Source organism: Carcharhinus amblyrhynchos, chromosome 1, assembly GCF_965287045.1.
Source record: "Carcharhinus amblyrhynchos chromosome 1, sCarAmb.v2.hapA, whole genome shotgun sequence".
NCBI classification, from domain to species: Eukaryota; Metazoa; Chordata; class Chondrichthyes; order Carcharhiniformes; family Carcharhinidae; genus Carcharhinus; species Carcharhinus amblyrhynchos.
In genome coordinates this window covers 109957601-109977595 of record NC_137324.1, presented here as the reverse complement: position 1 = coordinate 109977595, position 19995 = coordinate 109957601, and the positions used below count along the sequence as shown (strand labels likewise).

The 19995-nt window shown below is 41.5% G+C and overlaps 1 protein-coding gene across 2 annotated transcripts in view; it reads right to left on the bottom strand.

Annotated features, from left to right (window-relative positions):
- mapk10 (mitogen-activated protein kinase 10) overlaps positions 1-18153 on the bottom strand; it is a 258892-nt gene extending 240739 nt beyond the window's left edge. Inside the window, exons 1-2 of one of the 2 annotated variants that reach the window (XM_080191025.1) lie at positions 18091-18153; positions 8674-8794 (exon numbers count right to left, since the gene is read on the bottom strand). The gene's annotated coding sequence lies outside the window, so the exon portion shown is untranslated. Of the gene's footprint in view, positions 1-8673; positions 8883-18090 lie in introns of those variants that run through there. The other variant, XM_080191032.1, reaches the window with a different exon arrangement.
- Positions 18154-19995: the final 1842 nt, after the last annotated feature.

Here is a 19995-nt window from a genome sequence, read left to right as displayed (position 1 = left end):
TAAAATATTGGTTGTTCAATGCCCATTTTCACAGGCAAGCAATAGATGCAGTTAATCCTAATATGAAGTCCAGCATGTACAAGCTTGATCTGTACCAGAAGTGCATCAAATGGCATGTAAGATACTCTTTAATCACTCAAGATGCCTGCCTTTAACTAATGGTATGGTCCATGTTTATGTAAATTAGGGACCTAGCGCTTGTTATGATCTCTTTGTGAAATTCACTCCAGCTATTCTCCTCTGCTGGATTCAATTTAGGCTGTTGTTCAACCCACCCACACAACTGCCTCTGAGAATGGTCCTAGTGCCCACAGATTGCCACTAACGCAGGTGGTATTAATTGGCAGTGCATTTTACACTCTTGGGAACAGAAGATTGGTTGGTGTGTAAAATGGACTATCAAAAAACCATTGCCTGTTTAGCACAAGTTCACCCCCATTTGATTTAATTCTTACAATTTTGTCCACAGACTCTGATTTATCCCAAGCAGAGGGAGATGACAGTCCTTCCACAAATTTCTCCCACTCTAACAAACGGGTGGTTTGAACTACTGGTATTTTCATTTCTCAGGAGGAAAACTGACCAGAATTTTATCAGCACGTCTGCCCCAGAGTCGGGGCGGGCAAGGCTCACAGAATGGCATTCTCCATTGGCCTTGTGCAGGATCTTGTGCTCTACGGGCTGTTTCCGGGGACGCACACCAAGACAAATTTCAGCTGCTGCTGGAAGGTTATCAACTCATTGAAGGACACACTTTGGTCCGCCCGAAACTTGCTGATCTTCCAGTTGAAAGAACTGTCCTCGACCAAGCGTTGCAGACTGGCACATTCCAAGGTCCAGGACTATGTACTGAGGGACGTGCTGAAGCTTGGAGCAGCTGCCGCAAAGGCACAACGGGGAAAGGCCACACTTTAAGGCCTTTTAACAGAGGCAGACCGAGGGCCCGGGAACTACAGAATGCCCTCGGCCTGCGTAACTGTGTGCCAATCTGAGAAATAACAGAACACAGTAATTTTTGAGGCATGTATATAGGTTTAAGTTTTGAAATGTTATGACTGTAATTTGTGTAGAACTGTAAAAAGTTTTAATTCTGCACTGTTTGCAATTCAAAGACATGTAGATTTGCAATGGTTTATTTGAGATTTTAATAAATAAAGTATATTTTTGGAAAAAAAATAGCTATTGAATTATTAAACGGCTAAACTTTATGCATTAGATTTTGCCCTGAGCTGACATTAGTGGCTTTCTGGTAGTAATTCTTCTGAATATCCACACAATCCCATCCAAAACACAAATGTGATATTTGAAATAAAAACAGAAAATGCTGGAGATACTCAGCATGCCTGGGAGCATTGGTGGAGAGAGGAACTAAGTTAATGATTCAGGAACCTGTAAGTTTATCTCTGTTTATCTCTCCACAGGTTTGTAATTAAAATAGGATTGGCCTTAATGAAATAACCCCACCAACAGATGCAACAGAGCAAATCAACTGCAACCCATGTAAGGTTGGTTTCACGCTTAAAATGCTTCCTCTTGTAAGAGAATTTAAACCTCTTTTTTAAAAGTAAGGGATTGCCCATTTAAGACAGATCTGAGGAAAAACATGTTCTCTCAGAGGATTGTGAAACATTGGAATCCTCTTCCTCAAAAAAAAAGGCAGAATCTTTAATATCTTTAAGGCAGAAGATGATATATGCTTGATAAGCAAAGTGATGAAAGATTATCACTGGTAGGCAGGAACGTGAAGTTGAGGTTAAAATTAGATCAGCCCAGGTCTTATTGAATGGTGAAGCAGACTCGAGGGTCCTGCTATTGCTCCTAATTCGTCTGTTTGTCTGTAACTGAATCTACCTCTGAACTTCCCATACTCAGCTCAAACAGCACCTTAGAAAGCTCTTTACTGATCCGTCCCAATTGGTTTGTAAGGGGGGAAAATCTTAAGAACGATGAAATATTCCAGGCATCGACCATTTTCTGGTCACAATCTGGCAAGAGTCAGAGGTACATCAAGTCTTCAAATGGCCACCTATATATTTAATATCAGATTAAGAGCTGTGGGTGGGTTCCCATGACAGGATGCCTAATCAGAGGGACCACAGCATTTGACATATGGCAGCTCCACCAGGAGAAACGGGCCCTCTCAAGAAGCTAAGGGAGAATGAGGGTGCCTCAAAATAGATGTGCCTTCAGAAGCCTGCCCACCATTTGAAAATGCAGCAAGCCCACAACTTCACAGGAATAGTCATAGTCCAGGCTCCATCTTGTGGCATGATAATAGGGCCGATTAGACGAGAAACCAATGTACAGAAGGGCCAATCTGACATTAGGAGAATCTTGCTGGCGTTTCATCCGCAGCCTGAAGTAATTTCAGAGTAGATAGCAGCCTATAAGAATACTCTTGAAATTCTCTTGTAGTGAAGACTCATAAAAGGTTACCTATCTTTTCAAGTCAACAAATAATACAACACAACATAATTAGAATGTTGTGTTATCACAACCAATGCTAACCTAGACTAATCATCATCATAAAGCAGCTAGTTGAAAATAGTACAGGATAATTATTTCTATTTCTTGCAATTCTAAATGCAATTGGTTAATAGCTTGGACATAAAACAGAGTTAAACTCTGAACCAAATTTAAACATCTTCCACAGCACTCACAGTTCTACCATTTTAAGAGAAATCTTACTCGTTAACAGTTATCCTTGAAATTCAAAAAGGGCTTAGAAGCTTGTTCATGGGCCAAAAGTCACTATCAGAGACAAATTGAGATTCAGACTATTTTAATTCTGAACTGAACTAAACATTTAGATAAGTTGAGCCATAAACAGATATTTGCTCTGTCATTTTGTTTTGCTGGGTACTCAATGTGTCAAATGAACACACCATCTACATTCAAAAAAAAAAATTGTACTAGAATCCTACAAAGGCATCAGATGTTTGACAATCCAGCTTGTACTTGAAGTTGCTGTGGTGACAACAGGACAAAATCATTGCTTGAAGATAAATCAATTTACATAAATCAGTGTCTTAAAAGCATTGCCAATGATAAATTGACTCCTATCTGAATTTGGCTGTCATTATTCAAATCTACAACCCCAACAGGACTCTTCGCATGTCGTAATATATGTTAATTGCTATAAAAAGATGTAATGGAAGCACCTTGGAAGTTCAGTGAAGTCCCTTTAAACAAAAGTATGAATGAAAGAAATAAATGGAAAGGTCAGATCAGACACAGCACAGAGGGACAAGCAGTGGAGCCTAAAGATTAGAGACGTATTTTTTTTCACATGCTCTATCTAGGAGTTAATCAAATGCCAAACTATAATTACATATATACACAAAATAAGAGCCAAACTAATCTCCAGATAAATGAACATTTGAGACACAAGCCTGCAATTTCTGTGTCATGTGGAAACTTGAGCGTCAGTGTGTCTTGGGCGTGTGTGCAGTAGGTCATATGGGAGTCTGAAGGTTTCCTGTATCATGAGTTCCAGAAGGTGATCACTCGATAACTACAGGGGCTGCAGAAGGACAGTAAGTGTCTGGCTTTCCAGAACTGTAGGAAGTGGCAGGCTGTGCAGGAATCCTCCAGGAGAGTGGTGCCAGGGTAAAGGTCATTATGAAATGGCGCACAATATTCTGGGTGAGAAAAGGAGAAATCATGAATTATGTTCTGTTTTGGAACGAACAATATAGGAAGGAAAAGGACTGAGATCCTGTGGCCAGAGTTTCAAAAGCTAGGGAACAACAAAGAACAAAGAAAATTACAGCACAGGAACAGGACCTTCAGCCCTCTAAGCATGCACCGACCTAAAACGGGTGCGACACAAAGGTAAAATTGGGCCCAATGTGTCAAATGAACACACCATCTACATTCAAAAAAATTGTATTAGAATCCTACAAAGGCCTCCTGGATCTCCTTACAAACTCTGCCAGATTACTCCCAGTGCTATGCATGAATGAGTTATAGATCTGTATGGTAAGGCTGGTTAAGACATTGACAGTGAAATGGTGCAAGAGAAGGAGCTTCAGATTCCTCAAAGAAGGTGACCAGTTCTAGGGAAGGGAGGAACTGTGCAAGATAGACAGGTATGACCTCAACAATGTCTTCGCAGGAAAATTAACTAGTGCTATTCAGGAAGATTTCAACTAATTTGGTACGACAAGTGGCCTAACAATGAAGTATTAGAGAGAAGAAACAAGATGCGCAGAGGGAAAAACAAACAGCATTAGAATAATTAATATTTCAAAGAATACAGATCAGACAAGAAGGAAATGAAAGTCAAACTAGGATGAATTGGAGTACAGATGTTTAAATGCACTGAGTATGGCAAATAAAGTTGGAAAGCTGAAGGCACAAATTGTCATATAGGATTATGATATAATGGCAATAATGGAAACCTAGCTCAAGCAAGAGGAAGATTGTGAACTTAATGGGCGAGAAAATCATTTTTGGTGCTATACAGCCCTACATTGATTCTCTGGGGGGCAGGTGGCACTTAGGCTCTCAGAATCCTACATTGCAGAAGGCGGCCATTTGGCCCATTGAGTCTGCACCAACCACCCAGGCCCCATTCTCATAACCCCATGCATTTATCCTAGCTAGTTCCCCTGACAGTAAGAGGCAATTTAGCAATCTACCTAACCCGCACATCTTTGGACTGTGGAGGAAACCGGAGCACTCGGAGGAAACCCACACAGGCATAGGGAGGACATGCAAACTTCATACAAACAATTGTCCTTGGCACTGTGAGGGAGCAGTGCCACCATGTTTGTGAGTGTTCTTTAATACCGCCAATGGAGAAAGCCACCACAGGCTATTACCTACATATCCCCTGAAGTTGTCTCTCCTGGGAATCAATTCCTGGCTATAAAATATTCAGGAAACAGAGGGAAAGCAAGAGAAAGAAGAGGTGCAGTATTAATTAAAGATAGCGAAATCTAATAATGTACTTGAGGGTTCAAAGGCAGAATCTGATTAAAATTTAGGAATAATGAATTTTTACACACAAAGTGCACTTTATGCCAAATAGTGGAAATGAAATGCAGGAGTAAATTTGCAAGCAAGTTACAGAAAAATGTCAGTCATACAAAATAGTGACAATGAAGGACTCAAAAAGGGCAAAGAGAGCAGGAATTCCCGAAATGCATACAAAGAGAACTTTCTCAATCACTGTGGTTCCAGCCCAATGAGGAAGGAGGCTGTGCTGAATCGGTTTCTGACCAATGAAATGGATCATGTTTCAGCACAATACCATTTGGGAAACAGTGAACATACCATCATTAGTTTCAGAGTGGTCACACAAAAGGATCAGGACTAAGAACATTCAAACATGAAAATATCCAACTGGAGTAGGGATTATTCCATTAAGTTGAAAAGAAGCCCATCTCAATTATACTGAAATCAAATATTCTCATGTAAAATAATTAATGATCAATGATGGCCTTCAGAGACCCACTCCATGGACGTAAGCTCAAAAACCTAGGATGTAATACCAATACAGAATAGAGAGTGATGCACTACCAGAGGTGTCATCTTTCAAATGAAACATCCGAGACCATGTCTGTTTGTTCACATGTACATTAAAGATCCCATACCACTAGTTTGAAGAAGTGCAGACACTGGGGTTTTCTCCTTAATGTGGAGATGCCAGCAGTGGACTGGGGTAAACACAGTAAGATGTCTCATAACACCAGGTTAAAGTTCAACAGGCTTATTTGGTGGAGTACAAGCCTCAAGCTTTCGGAGCACTATTCCTTCATCAGATGAGTGGGATATTAGTTCACAAACAGGGCAAAAAAGACAAATACAAAATTTTTACAAAATATTTACAAAATAATGGTTAGAATGCAAGTCTTTAAAGGTAATCAGGTCTTAAAGGTACAGACAATGTGAGTGGAGAGAGGGTTAAGCACACGTTAAAGAGACGTGTAACGTCTCCAGCCAGGACAGTTAGTGAGATATTGCAAGCCCAGGCAAGTCATGAGGGTTACAGATAGTGTGACATGAACCCAAGATCCCAGTTGAGGCCATTCTCATGTGTCTGGAACTTGATTTCTGCTCAGCGACTCTGCGTTGTCTTGTGTCGTGAAGGCCGCCTTGGAGAACGCTTACCCAAAGATCAGAGGCCGAATGCCTGTGACTGCTGAAGTGTTCCCCAACAGGAAATGAACACTCCTGCCTGGTGATTGTCGAGCGGTGTTCATTCATCCGTTGTCATAGCATTTGCATGGTCTCCCCAATGTACCATGCCTTGGGACATTCTTTCCTGCAGCACATCATGTAGACAATGTTGGCCGAGTTGCAAGTGTATGTACCGTGTACCTAGTGGATGATGTTCTCTTTTGAGTTGATGAATCCATGTCGGTGATCCAGCATGTCCTATAGACGTTGCTGTGGCAGGGTTGTGTGGTGAGGTGGTCACTGTTCTCCTGAAGGCTGGTAATTTGCTGCAGACAATGGTCTGTTACATGACATGGATGCCATCATCTCACGTGAGAACACCATCCACCAGGTACTTGGTACAGACTCTTGCAACTCGGCCAACGTTGTCTACCTGATTCACTACAGGAAAGGATGTCCTAAGGCATGGTACACTGGGGAGACCATGCAGACGCTACGACAACGGATGAATGAACACCGCTAGACAATCACCAGGCAGGAGTGTTCCCTTCCTGCTGGTGTATGCTTCAGTGGTCACAGGCATTCGGCCTCTGATCTTTGGGTAAGCATTCGCCAAGGTGGCCTTCACAACACATGACAACGCAGAGTCGCTGAGCAGAAACTGCGAACAAAGTTTCGCACACATGAGGACGGCCTCAACTGAGATCTTGGGTTCATGTCACACTACCTGTAACCCCCATGACTTGCTTGGGCTTGCAATATCTCACTAACTGTCCTGGCTGGAGACAATATACATCTCTTTAACCTGTGCTTAACCCTCTCTCCATTCACATTGTCTGTACCTTTAAGATTTGATTACCTGTAAAGATTCTCATCCTAACCATTATTCTATAAATTGAGTTTGTATCTTTATATGCCCTCTGTGAACTGAACTCCCACTCACCTGATTAAGGAGTAGCGCTCCGAAAGCTTGTGGCTTGTGCTACCAAATAAACCTGTTGGACTTTAACCTGATGTTGTGAGACTTCTTACATTGAAGGTCATGCAGAGCTCAGCAGACACACCTTTATGTTCAGTGCAAAGAATTGTATCTCCTGATGTGTTGAAATGAGATTTAAATTCCCAGGGACCAACTTAAAAAAGGTTTTAAGTTTTATCACTTTTACTATAACATACTAAAAGTAACACTGAGTAAACATTATTTCATAGACAACGTATATTCTAAACTACAGAAATGTTTATCCTTGTTAATGTTAAAACAGGACTACTAACCTTACCTCGGTTGTACATTTACTGGGCTCTAGGGAATTAGTCCTTATAGGGAACAATCCACAGTCCTTCCCAGCTTCCATTGGGTTCACTTTTCCCCATTTTGTTAATTGGTAAATTTGAGTGACCAACTAAAGGTGCTTCCCTTCAGCTTTTGGACTGTTTCCAAATCCATTGCCAGCAGTAAAGCCAATGATATTTCTTCTCACCCAGCCCCAACTATCGGTCACTCCAGGATTAATCTCCCAGATTCCTTAGATGGCTGTAGATGCATTTCTTTGACCAAAGATTCACTTCCTTCCTGTATGCTGCTTCCATAGTTCAGAGAACCTTCATCTCTTTGCTGATCACACAGCAGCCCTTTTCCTCTGTTTTTCTTTTATCTTTTATTCATAAGTCTAGTTGTTCTGAGTATCTGTGGACTCTAGACATAGTACTTGTTTCTTAGGCAGATTGTAAACATGTTCTGGTCACTTAACACTTATTTATTAGTGTTATATTTGAACAGATTACAGAGCAGGCACATTGCTCTTTAGGCATGATTCCAACCTTCTTCAAGACGGTGTAACACATGACTGACTGATGTCAATGATACACTATCATCTACACCATACATTAGCAGAGACCATTTGTTAACCCTTAATACTACTCAAGTCTATTCACTACCAGCACAGCTGCCCATGCCTTTGTTTCCAGGTGTGAGAATTGGCACAATAGGTTTCCTGACATAGGCCAGGTTTGTTGGAATTTGGAACAGGTCAGAAGAACATTATATCATTTTATCTTAAACGACAAATTAAAACAGTAATATTATAAAACATTGCCTTCATGACAAAAGGTAGGAAGCATTTGCTTTGCCTATGCTTTATAAGTTATCAACACAAACCATTCCTTGTGTCAATGAGAAGGTGTTTCCAAAGCCCAGCAGCCAGACTTCTGTCAATAGAAAAATAAGAAAAGTACATAGAAGTGTTTTCTTCTCAATGCATGTATTGTATACACAGTGATGTGGGGTTATTGCTGTTTAAGTAGTGCCACTTACCTTTTACAATATTTTTCCACATGACATTTTCATTGAAATACAAGTTGGTGTAATAAATTGCAGAGGGATAGATCACCTCTTAAAGTAAAGATGACTTTCAGCCTTCTGTTGGCATAGCTGCAATTACATGTATATATGACTCTCGTGCAATATTCCCCCACAGTGTTGCAATGCAATATATTTAGCTGTATTTTTTTTAGTTGTCTCAGTGAAATATATTCATTCTTCTCACTCACATCTCCAGTGGCTTCTTTCTTTATCTTCCAATCCACTCCACCAAATTCAGTTCACATACTGGTTGTACTCTTCAGGGTGGTGGATGGTACTGGAACATTCAGGTTGACCTGCCATTCTTTCCTGCAAGGAGATGCAGTGACATCAGGCCCAATTTTATGGTTGGTAGTGCAGCCAGTCTACACACGTGATCCGCCCCATGGCAACAATTTCAGAATGAAGGAGAGTAGATTCCCTCCTAGACATGGACTGTGGTGAGGCCTGCAGTAGGGAATGGGTTAATGAACTTTGTAATACTTGGAGATTGGTAAAAAAGATGCAAGATTTGTTTTCGTGTGTCCCAGACAGAGAGACTGCAGCTGTCCCTGCTGTACACAAGTTTATGATAGTCCTTCAGAAATGTAGCTGACCCAGCTCATATCTATGTTTGTGTCTTTAATTTCGTGGACTTTTGCCTAACATAGTGAAGCTTGCATGTCTTAAATATATATTCATATATATTTGTTATGTACTACATGTGTCATGTACCAACATATTATACGCTATACAACTTATGAACATGAATTGTTACACCGGCCCCGTTAATTTTAACTTGTCTTGTCGGCCTGTATGTTAGCTAAGGGCTAATCACACATGACAATTGCGGCCTTGAAATAACCATGAAGAAAGACAGACACAGCCATGTTCCCACGATGAAGGACAAGCCACAGCCTGGGAGCCTCTGAGAATGAGAAGATGCATACATGACTGGGGGGGGTATAAATATGTGCTGTTAATTTGTGTTCGAAGAGAAGCCTGGGGAACCGTTGTTAGGTACCAGGTGTATCTCCCAAAAGCTTTTGAATAAACTTGCTGCACTTTGACTCACAACTGGTGTCAGAGTATCTTTACCTACAACAAGGCCCAAGAGTGATGTTGCAACACAGGCGGAAACAGCAGGCAATTTTGATCATGGCTTCCAGTCACTGCAAGAACAGCACAAACTAGGCTGCCTTGATGAAAAGACATTGGAAAATTTGATTTATTTACATGATTCATTTTAACAAAATTAAAAATGCATAAGTATTTTTGAAAAGTGCATTTTTTATCTGAACTATTTTCGTTTATTTTGAGAAAATCAAATAAATCATTTTAAAAAGTGATAAATATTTAAACATTTAAAAAGTCTGATAAACTAGGCTAACAAGTTTCAGGACTTGATTTATTGCCCCACCAAGGCTGCAACTGGAGGCAGATAAGTGCTAAAAATAGCCCGTCGGCCACATGTGGTACTCTGAGTCTATCCCACACCCAAACCCTTTTGCGGAAATGGGATGGGAAAGTAGATGATTCATTTTGCTAACAGTCACTTAAGGACAATTAGAGAAAGCTAACTGGGATTTTCCAAAGAGCCTCCAGGTTCCTGCAGGTTGCAGGTACCAATTCAGCTGCCTGGAACATAGAACATAACAGCGCAGAACAGGCCCTTCGGCCCACGATGTTGCGCCGACCAGTTAAAAAACAATGACCCTCTAACCTAAACCAAACCCTTTCCATCCATAAACCTATCCACGGATCTCTTAAACGCCCCCAAACTAGGCGCATCCACAACTGCAGCAGGCAGGGCATTCCAATCCCTCACCACCCTCTGGGTAAAGAACCTACCCCTGACATCCATCCTATAACTACCACCCCTTAATTTAAAGCTATGCCCCCTCGTGCTAGCTTTCTCCATCCGAGGAAAAAGGCTATCACTGTCCACCCTATCCAAACCTCTGATCATCTTATATGTTTCAATAAGATCCCCTCTTAGCTGCCTTCTTTCTAACGAAAACAACCCCAAATCCCTCAGTCTCTCCTCATAGGACCTCCCCTCCATACCAGGCAACATCCTGGTAAACCTCCTCTGCACCCTCTCCAAAGCCTCCACATCCTTCCTATAATGTGGGGACCAGAACTGCACACAATACTCCAAGTGCGGATGCACCAGAGTCTTGTACAGTTGCAACATGACGCTGTGGCTCTTAAATTCAATCCCCCTACCAATAAACGCCAAGACACCGTATGCCTTCCTAACAACCCTATCTACTTGATTCCCAACTTTCAGGGATCTATGTACACATACACCTAGATCCCTCTGTTCATCCACACTATTCAGAGTCCTACTGTTAGCCCTATACTCTACACGTCTGTTATTCCTGCCAAAGTGAATTACCTCACACTTTTCCGCATTAAACTCCATCCTCCACCTCTCAGCCCAGCTCTGCAACTTGACCAAGTCTCCCTGTAGACTAAGACACCCTTCCTCACTATCTACCACACCTCCGACTTTGGTGTCATCAGCAAATTTACTAATCCACCCAGCTATACCTTCATCCAGATCATTTATAAAAATTACAAACAGCAGTGGCCCCAAAACAGAACCCTGAGGCACACCACTCGTAACTGAACTCCATGTCGAATACTTACCATCAACCACTACCCTCTGTCTCCTATCCGCCAGCCAATTCCTAATCCAATTTCCTAAATCACCCTCAATCCCATACATCTGCAATTTCTGCAGAAGGCTTCCATGGTGAACCTTATCAAATGCCTTACTAAAGTCCAAATACACCACGTCAACTGCCTTACCCCCATCCACCTCTTTGGTCACTTTCTCAAAAAAAAATTTGATCATACTTTGCATTATTTTAACATTAATCCTTTTATGAGTTTTTATGAGTTTTTTAACTTTGAATTAATCTCTGTTTTAACAACTCAGATGAATCTTGTTAAAAAAATCAACATTGAAACCTCACAAAAGCCTGGTTAATCTTATTAAAAAGTAAATTCTAAGGATGATTTTCCGTGAGCTTCTAAACTCCACTGTCAAGGTGAAATGTGGGTTAGCCTCCTGATGGCAGAGAGGTGACCAGTGCTCCAGGCAGGTCTAGACAGTATACAGCACTCATGGACTGCCATGTAGAAAGATCTCCCTGCTCTGCACAGTCATGACCTGGCTGAAAAACCCAATTTTTAATTTAAACTTTATAAAGTTAGTGGGAGTGCATCTGCATTTTCCATTATTGTTTGCTGCTTCTTTCAAGACCTCAGATTGGTGAAGATACAATGAAGGTTGTATTCCTTGGATGACAGGTCTGTCATATGAGGAGAAACCAAGTCAATGATGATTACATTCACTGGAATTTAGAAGAGTGAGAGGGGGTGTCATAGAAACTTATAAAATTCTAATAGGGTTAGACTGGGTAGAATTAGAAAGAATGTTCCAAAGGTGGGGGAGCCCAGAACTAGGGGGTCATAGTTTGAGGATAAGAGGTAAATCTTTTAGAACTGAGGTGAGGAGAAATTTCTTCACCCAGAGAGTGGTGAATGTGTGGAATTCACTACCACAGAATGTAGTTGAAGCCAAAACGTTGTGTGATTTCAAGAAATTAGATATAGCTCTTGGGGCTAAAGGGATCAAAGGATATGGGAGGAAGGGAGGATCAGTCCATGAATTCGATGATCAGCCATGATCAAGATGAATGGCGGAACAGGCTCAAAGGGCCGAATGGCCTACTCTTGCTTCTAGTTACTATGTTATGTAATTGGATACCATCTGGTCATTAATTGGCCACTCTGGGGAAAATCACAATGAGTTACTTTCTCCACACAGTGCAGACTTCTAACCCACATTTCACCTTGACAGTGGAGTTTAGAAGCTTACAGGGAAAATCATCCCTAGAATTTACTTTTTAACAAGATTAACCAGGCTTTTGTGAGGTTTCAATGTTGATTTTTTTAACAAGATTCATCTGAGTTGTTAAAACAGAGATTAATTCAAAGTTAAAAAACTCATAAAAACTCATAAAAGGATTAATGTTAAAATAATGCAAAGTATGATCAAATTTCTTCAAACATTTTAAAAGTCAGATTAATGTTCTTAAAACAATCAACCCATTTAACACTTAAACAAAACTTTTTTGGCATGATTCTCTCAAAGTATCTGCAAAATGAGAGGACACCGTTTGATGCCTGGAATGGCCCACTGTAACTTCTGGATTTATGTGCTACATTCCCAAGTATGCCAAGCTTCTCCGATGTCTAAAAATGGTGAATGCAGACTGTCATTGGCACTGCAAAATGTTGTATTCAGTGTGTGGATTGTGCAACTTGGTTCTGATTGAGAAACTACTACACCTGTACAGGCATGCTTTTGGTTCTGCCTGCCATGGCTCAATCATAACACTCTTGCCTGAGTCAGAAGATCGTGGATTCAAGTTCCATCCAGAAACATGAGCACCAAATCTTCCATTTGGTATTGAGTGAATTCTGCACAGCGAGAAATAGTGTTTTTAGGAAGAGACATTAAGCTAAGAAACCACCTGCACTCTCTGGTGGGCGTAAAGGTTTCCAACATTTGATCTAGAGAAGGGCTGGTCCTCTGGTCAATATCTACCCGCAATCCACATCACTAGATCAGATTACTTGGCCGTTATCATTTGTTTTTGAGAACTTGGCTACAAAGTAACTACACTTCATTGTAAGTATTTCATTGGCTGTAAAGCTTTTTTGGCCATTCTGAGATTGTGAAATGCATTCTATAAATGTAAGTTTTTTTTATTTTTGAAGAAAGAAATATAATGGTGTCTTAAATCCAGCTATGCAAAAACTGGAGTTTGCTGAAAACTGGACATTTTTAGAATGGGTTAAGTATCAATTTTAATTGAACAAAATAAAAAAAAACTTACCTGGACAATTCAGCTAGGCATTGCATTAATACAGTGTGGCTCCTGACAGTTTATCCTCTTCACTACCTGCTTCTCCCCTTGAGGCCATCTGAGCTGTCTTAACCAAAGCATCCATGAGCAAAACCACCCAACCCAAAATTCAGCAACATCAGAAATCTGGAACAACGTCAATTCTGAGGTTGCCAGTTTTGAGACACTGTACTTGCATGACTATTTGCACAATCTAATTTAAGCAGGCAACCTTATAGTCAGCATCGAGAAAGATCGTTGTAGCTCAACAGAAAATCCAAGGAATGTCCAAAGCAGCTAAATTAACACTGAAGTGAGACTTAAATATTTAATAACCCACATTAGCAAGGTTACAGCAAATATCCTGCAGCCTGTGTAAATCCACGATCGCTCTTTGCATGTCTAGAATTAGATCTCACAGATTAAATACAAATGCTGTTTGTAGAAGCTGTTATATTTGTTATATCTGCATATATCATCTGACAGTTGAAATTAATCTATCGTTAAAATAAATAAGACGCAAGTTTAAAATTTATATTACTCCCTCCCCACCTCAGTGTTGAACAGCTTGATGTGTTTGAATATTCAATTTGAACCCTGTTTTTAACAGCTATGCTAGCAACTCCAACAAAACCACCAACACAGACTCAGGAATGTGCTCTTTTCTTCACAGAAGAAGAGGAAGCATAATGTTCTGGAACACAACTGTACAGATGGAGCAGTTCCAAATTAGGCAGCACTAACACCAGTGGAGGAGAACATTTCAGAACTGGCAATTCAGAGATGAAATCTTCTGGCTGAGGAGAGGCAAGGGATTTTGAGGAGAGTGAAGGGGGCACACATTCAATGCAGTGGGTGGGGGGCATCAGAAATAAAGGATTTAGGGGCAAGAAATGCAAGGTTATGTTCACTGTTTCTCCATGATCCTGCATCAGTATATGTTTGAATTGTGCCATGCCCCAGTGCAGAATGCAGCAGCAGTTATCTATGCTGTTTCTTTAAGGCTGTTACTCACTGCTGTTTCTCATCCATCAGATGGATCATCATCCAGACCAAACAAGGATCCAGGAGGTCCACCAATAACATCGGAGAAGGAGGGACTCTCACGTACAGCAGTGTCACATCCTCACTCTCACTTCACACCACCTCAGAGACTGGCACTTTATCAGGATGAGCACTTTGGTACAGATGGCTGTTCGCATCAGGGAATTCATGTCACATTCGCCTGAGCGGCTGTCAGAGGCTGAGAGTTCCCAGGCCTCTGACAGTTGGACAAATGTTGGAGACCAGGAAGGTGCTGAGCCCTAGGCAGATGATGAGCCTCTGGCAGCAAATGCTGGATGTTCTCCCACTGCAACTAAGATGAAGACTGCCGACAGCCTCCCTACCTCAAACTTGTCCCAATTGGCCTCCCACCTCCTCAGCCTGCCATCCCTAATTGGACAGTGATCACAGATGTGGGTTCTTAATCAGCTGCCACCAATTAGATCCCACCTGAATTCCCCTTGCGGATTGAAAATAGCCCCAACACCCAGAAACTTTCAGAATCTGGAAAATTTAGCCCACTAAGCTAATAGCGTTTAGTAATCAATCTTAGGATGATTCTGATAATTGTAGCGCAGTGTCACATCTACATATTAATTTGCTACTTCATATTGGAGAAGCCATATTTCTTGATTTTATTAGAAAGAAAATTAACCAAATAATTTATTTGCAATAAATTGGGCATAATATTAGCAGGTATTCAGAGCAGTTTTGTAAGTTCAATACTTTAATGCTAATAAAGTTTCTTAATTATATCATAATACAACAAGACACAGGTTCGACATCTCCAGTGTAACTGTAACATTACTGTGTGCTGCATGTTTACAATTCCTATTGACAATCCCAATGGTGCCATCTAGTGGCCTTAAAATTCTAATCAAATTAGCATCTGTCCTCAAGGCCAAAAGCACCATTATGGCCCATAACCTCTGATGTCTGAGGTATTGTACCTGCTGTGGAACCCCAAAAACACACTGGGTAACCTGGAGAACCTGTGGGTACCCCCTGGCCCCAGTCGTTCCCATGAAAGGATTGCATGACGATTGGCAGGGAAGCTTCAACTTCCACTGGAATATTGCTCTGCAACGGGGACCATTCAATACTCTGACTTAAATCGCAGATTTCAGATGATTCTGAATGTCTTACAGGGATAGTTACCCAGGAAAAGTTAGAAGAATTAAAACCACTTCAAACTCCAGGGTGACTATAGGACTGACCACTGCTGACATTACCACACCCAATCCCACCCCCTCACTGATTTTGATTTGATTTATTATTGTTACATGCAGTAGTATACAGTGAAAATTATTGTTTCTTGCATGCTATACAGACAAAGCATACCATTCATAGAGAAGGAAACGAGAGTGCAGAATGTAGTGTTACAGTCATAGCTAGGGTGTGAAGAAAGATCAACTTAATGTGAGGTAGAATCCATTCAAAAGTCAGGTGGCAGCAGCTGTTCTTGAGTCAGTTGGTACACATGTCCTCAGACTTTTGCATCTTTTTCCTAACAGAATAAGGAGAGAGAGGAAATATCCAGGGTGTGTGGGATCCTTGATTATGCTGGCTGCTTTTCCGAGGCAGTGGGAAGTGTAGACAGAGTCAATGAATGGGAGGCTGGTTGCGTGATGGATTGGGCTTACATTCACAACCTCTTGTAGTCTTGGGCAAAGCAGGAGCCATACCAAGCTGTGATACAACCAGAAAGAATGCTTTCTATGGATCTGTAAAAGTTCGTGAGAGTTGTAGCTGACATGCCAAATTCCCTTAGTCTCCTGAGAAAGTAGGGCATTGGTGGGCTTTCTTAACTATACATCGGCATAGGGGGGAAAAAACCAGGACAAGTTGTTGCTGATCTGGACACCTAAAATCTTGAAGCTCTTTTTGTCCCCGTTGATGTAAACAGGGGCATGTTCTCCAATATACTTAACCCCTCCCCCCCCCCTTCCACCTTACTGATCACCCAACCACCACAACTTGGCCCCCTTTCCTCCCCTTTTACCCAGATTTCTCCAAGTGGCTGAACCATTAAACTTACCTGCTTTATGGCAGCTAGTGCAGTAGAAAAGAGGCATATCTGCCTTATGCTCAACTCTTCTGTGCTTAACTGAATGCCATGGGAAGCCATTACACTGCACAATTCTCACCCAGCCCAAGTTGGAATATCAGGTAAGAAATGTGCAGCTGCATTTCAGGATAAGTGATTAAAAGCAGAGTGGTAATCTGCCTAGAAATTGCCACACCATTAACATTATAGCCCTATTTGTTTGGATCTATTTAGATTATCCTATTTTGTTTCTGTTCTGTCTACTTTTGGGCTCTTTGGTTCCATGATTCTGAAATTCATCCATATAACGAGGTTACAAGGTGCAAGGGGAAAGCTCAGTAACACATGCCTGTTAATTGATATGCTGTTGTAAAGAAACACCTCCATTAGTTTCACTCAACATGAACAGTGTATTTGAAAAGATGCTTTATCAAATAATGATTTTTAATCTGGGGCTGGAAACCTGTGTCATTCTTTTGAAAAGTACAGAACCTTTAAAAACACAGAACAAGGTAATTTGAGCTCATAGCCAAAGATGGCTACTCCAAATTTGCATTCTTGCACACTCCACATTTCAATCCATTGGAATGGAGACAGCACACCTGCAAAACCCATCAATGATCTGCGGGGAATGTGAAGAACCCATTGTCAAGACATTTAGGCAATCAGTTTGGTTGGAGATAAACCATTAAGCCAATTCACTTGGAAATTGATTCCTGGCTAGGAGAACCTAGGATTTAACCACAGACTTGGCTAATGAACTTCAAAACACTTGTCTAAATCAAAGCTATATACCAGTGGAACCTATATACTGCATGTTCTGTTACGTGCAAACTTCCATCCCCATCCTCCCCACCTTTGGGCAAAAATCAAGCTTTCTCTTCATCTTTGATATTTGAGCATCTTGAATTGAGCTCATACATGGAGCATGACCACTTAGTTCAAGTACCAGGGGGACAAGAAAAAAATATTCCAGCAAGGAATCAGCACTCATAGGGGAGGAAAAAGTAGAATATTGGTAGGAAAATGTGTAGATTTTGAGTTGTCCCACAATGCTTGTATTCTTACATAGAAAAAGATTTATCTAACTTCAAGTTAAAATGGATTCTTCAGTTATTGCAACAATCCATTACATACATTTACATCAGGGATTTTTTTTCAAAGCTTTGTGCCATAGCCAACAAGAATAATTGTCTGGAATGATGCAATAAGGCCTGAAGAATTGCAGTTGGGTTAAATTTGGCTTTGACCCAGATTCTTTTGCCTCCACCACTTATGAGTATTTGCAGCTTCTTGTCTTTGCTAATGAAGCATGAAGTTAATTCTGGTCAGTACACAGAAATACCAAAATAAATGGAAATGTTGAGCAAAAACATATTGTTAATATTCCATAAACCCTTTCAACCTATCAGGAAAATCAACAACATCTTCTCAATGTTTTAAATGCACATTATATAGCCTTATGTTGGGCCTCCAATCTGAGTTTAAGGGGATCAAAGCATTAAGTCATAAACACTTATTGAGATTATATTCCTTTAAAGTTATCTGCATTTCTGCAGAAGGAACCCTTCAAAATGCATCTAATGAAAATGCAACAAAATTTACTCCACCTTATAAATCAAAGAAAGGGTTGAAGAAAGAAACATCAATACAGCAAACTTGGGGCCTTGCCCTGGGCCACTCCAAACTTCCCACAATTTGGCATAGTTCCTTATTTATAGTGAATCAGCTGGTCAGCTGACTATTATATCACTCTGTAATTGGTTCTATGGTTTGTTGGGTCAGCTGACCCTTATATCTTGTTCCCATTGGTCATACTACATCCAATACAAAGTTGCCACCGGTTACGTTCGAACAATCAGGGTGATTCTCCCAAAAGGGTTGAATTGGCGAGAAAACTGATCCAAATCATGACTGTTTTTCAGTGCAGCTTCAGACCTAAATCTTCCCATTCTGTACACTGCAGAGGTCACAATCATAAATATCATTAAAAACCTGGCGGGGGGTGGGGTGGGGTGGGGGGGAACTTCTTGCGTCAAAGGCTGACAGCTCCAGAACTCTATAAGAACATAAGAAATAGGAGCAGGAGTAGGCCATCTAGCCCTTCGAGCCTGCCCCGCCATTCAATAAGATCATGGCTGATCTGAAGTGGTTCAGTTCCACTTTCCCGCTTTCTCCCCATAACTCTTAATTCTCTTGCCTACCAAAAACCTATCTACCCGCGCCTTAAATATATTTAGCGAGGCAGCCTCCACCACTTCAACGGGCAGAGAATTCCAGAGATTCACCACCCTTTGAGTGAAGAAGTTCCTCCTCAACTCTGTTCTAAACTGCCCCCTCCCCCCTTATCTTGAGGCTGTGCCCTCTAGTCCTGCTGTCCTTTCTGAGCGGGAAGAACCTCTCCACCTCTACCCTATCCATCCCCTTCATCATCTTATACATCTCAATAAGATCCCCCCTCATTCTTCTAAACTCTAACGAGTACAAGCCCAGTCTATTCAGCCTCTCTTCATAGCTCAACCCCCTCAACTCCGATATCAGCCTAGTAAACCTCCTCTGCACTCCCTCCAAGGCCAAAATATCCTTGCGCAAGTGCGGCGACCAAAACTGCACACAGTACTCCAGCTGCGGCCTCACCAGTGCCCTATACAGCTGCAGCAAGACCTCCCTACTTTTATATTCAATCCCCCTCGCTATGAAGACCAGCATTCCATTTGCCTTCCTGACCACCTGCTGCACCTGTAGGCTGGGTTTTTGCAACTCATGCACAAGGACCTCCAGGTCCCTCTGCACCGTAGCCTGCTGCAGCTTTTCACCCTTTAAGTAGTAGTCCTTCCTACTATTATTTCTGCCAAAGTGGATAACCTCACACTTGCCAACATTGTATTCCATCTGTCAGGTCCTCGCCCACTCGCTCAACCTATCTAGATCCCTTTGCAGACTTTCTACACCCTCCGCACAATTTGCTTTTCCACTCATCTTTGTGTCATCAGCAAATTTCGACACCTTACACTCGGCTCCCTCCTCCAGATCATCTATATAAATGGTAAATAGCTGAGGCCCCAGCACCGATCCCTGGGGCACTCCACTAGTTACCAACCGCCAATCCGAATAGCACCCATTGACACCTACTCTCTGCCTCCTATTAGACAGCCAATCCTCTATCCACGCTAACACCTTACCCCCAACTCCATGCCCCCTAACCTTCTGAAGCAACCTTTTGTGCGGCACCTTATCAAACGCCTTCTGAAAATCGAGAAACACCACATCCACCGGTTCCCCTCCGTCCACTGCACTAGACACATCCTCATAGAATTCCAATAAATTCATCAGACACGACTTCCCCTTAACGAATCCGTGCTGCATCTGCTCTATCAAACAATTCTTCTCAAGATACCTCGTTATTTCTTCTTTGATGACGGATTCAAGCATTTTTCCTATAACAGACGTTGCACAATGCATGCACAATGGCCCTAATCTGTCAGTCTCCCCATTTGCTGGCTAGCTCGATTGCT